This window comes from Tupaia chinensis, unplaced genomic scaffold, assembly GCF_000334495.1.
Source record: "Tupaia chinensis unplaced genomic scaffold, TupChi_1.0 Scaffold000001_1, whole genome shotgun sequence".
Classification (NCBI taxonomy): domain Eukaryota; kingdom Metazoa; phylum Chordata; class Mammalia; order Scandentia; family Tupaiidae; genus Tupaia; species Tupaia belangeri.
In genome coordinates this window covers 5,451,953-5,458,250 of record NW_006159427.1, presented here as the reverse complement: position 1 = coordinate 5,458,250, position 6,298 = coordinate 5,451,953, and positions in this window count along the sequence as shown.

Sequence of the window (6,298 nt, the reverse complement as noted above, 5' to 3'; positions counted from 1 at the left end):
AAAAAAAAAAAAAAAAAAGTAATGCTACTACAAACCAATATTCCCTATATACATAGAAAATCCTCAAGAAAATATCAGCAAGTTGAATCCAACAACATGTAAAACGAACAGCATAGTCATCCTTCAGTACCCATGAGGGATTGGTTCCAGGACCTCTATAGATACAAGATAAGTATAAAATAAATGTAATCTGGCCCACCATCGTTATTGGAAGTCTTCAGTAAAGCGTATGAATGCATTTTTACACACACTACATTTCCCAGAAAATCCTTTTGGGTGCCAAATACCAAGAGCTGCTTGAGGTGGCAAATACTGGGAAGAAAGGCCATCTCGTTATTATCTCCAGGACTGTGCTTCCTGATTGTCGTGGAGAATTTTTAACAGCGTGGGATTACTGCTGATACACAGGCCATTACTAATGACTTGTGAGCTGTTTACAGGCCTCCCAAGCCAAGTTAGGGAATAACCACCGTGTGTTGGTTAGGCTAGCTTCCTCACATCCTGGTATTGACAGGGCAGTGAGAATTTTACATGGCAGCTCACTACCAAGCAGAGCAAAACCTAACCTCAAAAGTCCCTTGGGAACCAGCAGTTAGCGTAATGGCTATGTTGCTGGACTCCCACATAGTCGACCGCGGTTCGCGTCCTGGACCCGGTGGCTTAAAACTCACGCCGGGTGCATGTGCGTGCATGCCCAAGATACCAAGAGGAGAATAGAGAAGTGATTGCAGCGTGGCCATCCTCCCTGGGGAGTGATTTCTCACTTTCTGTCTCTATGTCTCTGTCTGTCCTATAACGAAAACCTCTCAAAAAAAAAAAAAAAAAGAAAAAAGAAAAAGTCCCTGAACATCACTTTTGTTCTCATTTTTCTAGTTCACATAGGAAAGGTCTGGTTATTGATTTGAGATTTTTCTTCTGATATAAATATTAAATGCCAGAAAATTCCCTCTAAGAACTGATTGAACTGTATTCTACACATTTAAATATATATTTTTATTTTATTTCATTTCAAACATGAATTATGTAGACATGAGGGGTTTAATTCTCAAGTGTTCGGAGATTTTTCTGTTTTCTGTTACTGATTTCTAGCTTGATTCCATTATGGTCAGAGGATGACTTTTAGTCTCTGTTTTAAATTTTTTAACATTTGTTTTATGAACCGGATACTGTCAGCCATAATGACTGTTCCATGTGCACTTGAAAAAATTAGTATTCCATTTGGGGTGGCATAATCTATACACGTTCATTGGATTTGGTTGACAGTATTGCTCAATTATTTTGTATTTTTGCTGATTTTATACCACTATCAAAGAAAAGTGTTAAAATATCCAACTATATCTATTTTTTTCCTTTCAATTTGTGTATTTTGAAGCTTCATCATTAGGGCACACAAATTTAAGATGGTTTTGTCTTCTTTTTTTCCTTTCTTTTTTTATTTTTCTGGCCCTAGGGCTCTCACAGGAGAGAGACACAGAGAGGGAAAGCAAGCAGTCACCACCCCCGACAAAGGGAGATAGCCCCTCCACAATCCTTTCTCCTTCAATCTCTCCTCAGGATTTTGGGGACACGTGCACACACACCTGAGGAGATTTGCAAGCCGCTGGTCCAGGACTGGAATTGTCAGAATCCAGTGCCTTAACCACTATTCCACCTACTGGCCCCGTTTCATCTTCTTGATTGATTTACCCTTTCATGTCTGTTCCTCTTTACCCATAGTAATTTTCTTTGCACTGAAGCCTACTTTACTAAACCACAGCTATCCCAGCTCTCTTTGAAATGATATATCAGATAGCTTTACACTTAAAATGTGTTTCTTCTAGACAGCATAAAATTAGCTCATTATTCTTTTAAACAATTCTAACAATCTTTTTTAATTAATTTGGTATATAATTAATTGTAACTTTGATATGATTAGACATAAATCTATGTTTAACATTTGGTTTCTTATTTTCTGTTTTTCACTCCTCTTTTCCACTTTTCACTTCTCTGTTAGCTCTTTTCTAACTTGTTTGGGGATAGTGAACTATTTTTAAAATTCCATTTTAGTTTATCTTTTTGCAGAGTTTTAAAATATTGCTCTGGGGATTACAATATACTCACTTAACTATTCACAGCCCACTTAGAATCAGAACCTTATTAAAGGTGAATGTAGAAATCTTACAAACATACAGACTCTGTAACTACTTCCTCTTACTTGATAGTAGTTTCCTATATTACAAGGGGTTATCAAAAAGTTTGAAATATGTAATAATATGGAAAATCCGTACTATAAAAAAACTACATATGAATTTCAAATTTTTTGCACTAAATACATTCATACTTTAATTTCATTTTCCCATGAACTTTTTGAAGACCCGTTGTACATCTGTATTTATCGAAATCTCTACCAGACATTGTTAGAATTTTTTATTGAATTATTTTATTCAACTTTATTTATTTATTTATTTTATTTCAATTTGACCAGAGAGAGGCAGAGCTAGAGGTGGCGGGAAATGAGAAAGCAAGCTGCCAGGTCCAGAACTCGAACAGTGGTCGGCTATCTGGGAGTCCAGTGCCCTTAACCACCTTAACTCCACCTGCCCGGCCCCCACTGTTAGAATTTTTGCCTTCAAACATCAGACATATTTAAAGAACTGAAAAAGCATATAATAATCTACTATACTCACCCAGATATTTATCTTTTCTGTTGCTCGTTATTAATTCATGGCATTGTAGGTGTCCTTGTAACATTTTTCTTCTAAAAAATTCTCATTACTAATTTCTTTATATTAAGTCTACTGGTTATGAATACGCTTAGGCTTCCCAATATAAAAATGTCTAACTTTCACCTTAATTTCTGAAGGTTTTTCTTTTTTTTAAACCAGACATACAATTCTAGGCTACAGTTCTTTTCTTTCAGTACTTGAAAAATGTGTCCTTTCTGACCTCTGTAGTTACTGAGGAGAAATCCAAAGTTATTTGAATTATTGTTCCTCCATAGGCCATAAACCATTTTTCTCCGGTTGCTTTCACAATTTTTTTCCTTTGTCTTTAGTTGTATGGTTTATATATAAATACATACACACACACACACACACACACACACACACACACACACAAGTATAGACAAAGAAAATATGTGTGCGTGTGTGTGTGTGCGTGTGTGTGTAGTGTGTGTGTATATAGTTGTTGCCTGGGAGTGGATTTCCTTGGGTTGATCCTGTTAGAAGTTTGCCGATTTTCTTAAATTCCTAGGCTTATGTCTTCTGCCAGATTTCAGAACTCTTAGCCATTTTTTCTTTAGATTATTTTTTTTTCAGTACCACGTTTTCTCCTCTCCTTTTTGGGACTTTGATGATATGAACGGTAGACCTTTTGTTACTTGCCCACAGGTCCCTGAGTTTATGTGTTTTGTTTTGTTTTTTAACCTTTTTTTCTCTGTTCAGATTGGATCATTTCTACTGGGCTATCTTCACAAATCTGGAGCTTTCCTCTCACATCTCTACTCTACCATTATGCCCACCCAATGAGTTTGTTTTTTTCAGTTATGTTTTCACTCTAAAATTTCTATATGGTTTTCTTCAGATCTTTTCTTTTTTCTGAGATCTTTTCATTTTTTAATAGTATTTATTATTGCTTTCTAGGGCATTTTCAAATATCCACTTTAAAATCTTTGTCAAATAATTTTTAAATCTGTATGATCTCAGCGTTACAATCTGCTCATTATCTTTTTTGTATTTTCCTAATTCATTGTAAACTGAGTAATTTTGGATTATACTCTTGACATCTTAAGTGTTATATTATGAAGCTTTGAATTTTATTTGAAACCTATGAAGAATGTTGATATTTTAAGTAGAGAGATTAAGTTAAAGAAACAAGTTCCGAGCCATGTTCTGTCAGCTGTAGTTCCAATACAGTTCAATTTTCAGAATCCTTGCGGGACTCTTTGGATCTATCCAGTGTACACACCATCCAGTGGTCAATTTGGCAGTGACCCATCTGTTAGTTCATTTCTCAAAGTTTTTAGTATGTTAAAATCAGACCAAATCAAGTGGGCTTGGAGGTTAGCCTAAGAGTTCATAAGCAACTGTACAGAGTCACTGTTCCCAAGATCCTTTCTCTTCCTAATCTGCCTAGTGCTTTCAGATTTCCTGTAGATCCTCTCAATTCTCCAGCAGGGAGACTAGGCTTTAGTTACTACCCCTGCTGTGCTGTGAACTTTCATAACTGAATCCATGTACATGGCCAGATATAAGGGGGGGAAATAAAAAAGCAATGGGTATTGGCCACAATATCTTAAAACCACAGCTCTGCTGAGCTGAAAACTGGGAGTTTTCTCTCTAACAGTTTTGCCTGTGGCAGGGTCCTATTGCCATAGGCTGCTTTTGCTGCCACAGAATTACATGAGAACTGAGGCACAGGAAAACAAAGAAAATGAAGAAGGTTAGATTTTTGTCAACCTAAAAATAAGGCTGAGGCATAATAAGTAAAATAAAAGCAGTTCATTTGAGCAAGAGATTAAGATGGTTGCCCAGGAAAGCGTGCACCAAAATGGTGGCCAAGAAGGCTGGTTTATATAACAAAGAGAAGGGCAGGAAGAGGGGAAGTTGCAAGTTGTTCATGAAGAGTTTCTTTCTGTCCATTTAAAATAATGGAAGCAACTGATTGGCTATACCTTATTCTTTACATCCTGAACTAGACAATACTGGGATGAAGAAAGGGTGAGGGACCAGCAGTTAGCGTAATGGCTATGTCACTAGACTCCCATGTACTCGACCATGGTTCGAGTCCCGGACCCGGTGGCTTAAACTCACGCTGGGCGCATGTGCATGTGTGCCCAAGATCCCGAGAGGAGAATGGAAGAGAAGGGATTGTGGTGTGACCATCCCCCTGGGGGGTGATTTCTCACTTTCTGTCTCTCTGTCTGTCTGGAGAGCGCACACGCCCTATAGCAAAATCTCTCAAAAAAAAAAAAAAAAAGAAAAGAAAAAGAAAGAGTGAGAGTCACACTGTAACCCTTTGCAGCATCAGTTTGCTTACTGCAAACTAAAACTGGCCTTCTTGTCAATAACCCTGGGGGGTATAGGGCATAAGCAAAGTGTCAGGCTTATGCTTTACTCAGGTCTTTAAATTTTAAATAGACCTGCATTCCAGACTGCTCTGAACTGCCTTTCATTCTCCATTTCCACTCTGTTAGAGCTTTAAAGGTAGCTTCTTCACTCCTCAAGTCCTTGAGTTCTATTGTCTACTTCCATTGCATCAAACTTAGGAGAAGAGATAGCAGAAGGAGAAAAAAGATGTAAATTCAGTGCTGGTCTAGTGGTATTTCAAATGCTGGTCTTCTCTAAGTCATATGCTGCTATTTACTTTTCAGAGTCTTCAAATAGTACTCCTTACATTCTTGCCAGATGTTATAGCTTCGTTCAGTGGGAAACACAGGGCAGAGCATATCTGTTCCCAAAACTGGACCCATTTACTAATAGTTTGTTTTTATTTCCTTTATTTATTTATTTATTTATTTAATTATTTGGAGAGGTTTTTGCCATAGGGTGCATGTGCTCGCCAGAAAGACAGAGAGAGACAGAGAGACAGAAAGCGAGAAATCACCCCCCAGGGGGGGATGGCCACAGCGCAATCTCTTCTCCTCCATTCTCCTCTCAGGATCTTGGACACACATGCACACTTGCCCGGCATGAGTTTTAAGCCACTGGGTCTGGGATGCGAACCACGGTCGACTACATGGGAGTCCAGCAACATAGCCATTACGCTAACTGCGGTCCTTATTTCCTCTATTTATGACAGAGCACATATTATACACTCCTTACAAGGTTTGGTTACATCACAATCCCACTCCTCTAGTTCTCTGGCCCGTGGGAGCACTCACATGTGTGCCCAGCATATTTCAAACCAAATGGGCCAAGGACTCAAACCAAGGTCATCACATGGGATCCAGCTTCTCTTGAACAGTGTATATTCTCCCTGTGCCAAGAACCTGGTCCCATTTAGTGGCTTTTCAGTTTTGAAATTTCTAGCTTTCCAGTCTACTTACAAGGCCAGATCTATTGAGTAACAAAGAATAATCTGCCATGTCAAAAGCTCAGACTTGAGCAGGATGTCTTTCATTAGTGTACTAACACAATGGTTTCTTTCATATGTCATTCACAATCCTGACACACATAGAGAATACTGTCAGAGCCTATCCCGTACTATTCTCAAGCCAAAAGAGTGTCCATTGAGGACTAAGCTGCCTGCCCTTGCCTCGGCCAATCCAGTGTTGAGCCAGCACCACATGAACATCACTTGCCCTGCTGCTCTCTCC